This window comes from Physeter macrocephalus, chromosome 15, assembly GCF_002837175.3.
Source record: "Physeter macrocephalus isolate SW-GA chromosome 15, ASM283717v5, whole genome shotgun sequence".
Classification (NCBI taxonomy): domain Eukaryota; kingdom Metazoa; phylum Chordata; class Mammalia; order Artiodactyla; family Physeteridae; genus Physeter; species Physeter macrocephalus.
Genome location: NC_041228.1, coordinates 16,078,036 through 16,078,481, shown reverse-complemented (window position 1 = coordinate 16,078,481; position 446 = coordinate 16,078,036).

Sequence of the window (446 nt, the reverse complement as noted above, 5' to 3'; positions counted from 1 at the left end):
TTTTTCACAGAACTAGAACAAAAAATTTCACAATTTGTGTGGAAACACAAAAGACCCCAAATAACCAAAGCAATCTTGAGAAAGAAAAACAGAGCTGGAGGAATCAGGCTCCCGGACTTCAGACTATTCTACAAAGCTACAGGAATCAAGACAGTATGATACTGGCACAAAAACAGAAATATAGATCAGTGGAACAGGATAGAAAGCCCACAGATAAACCCACACACATATGTTCACCTTATCTTTGATAAAGGAGGTAAGAATATACAGTGGAGAGAAGACAGCCTCTTCAATAAGTGGGCTGGGAAAACTGGACAGCTACATGTAAAAAGAATGAAATTAGAACACTCCCTAACACCATACACAAAAATAAACTCAAAATGGGTTAAAGACCTAAATGTAAGGCCAGACACTATAAAACTCTTAGAGGAAAACATAGGCAGAAC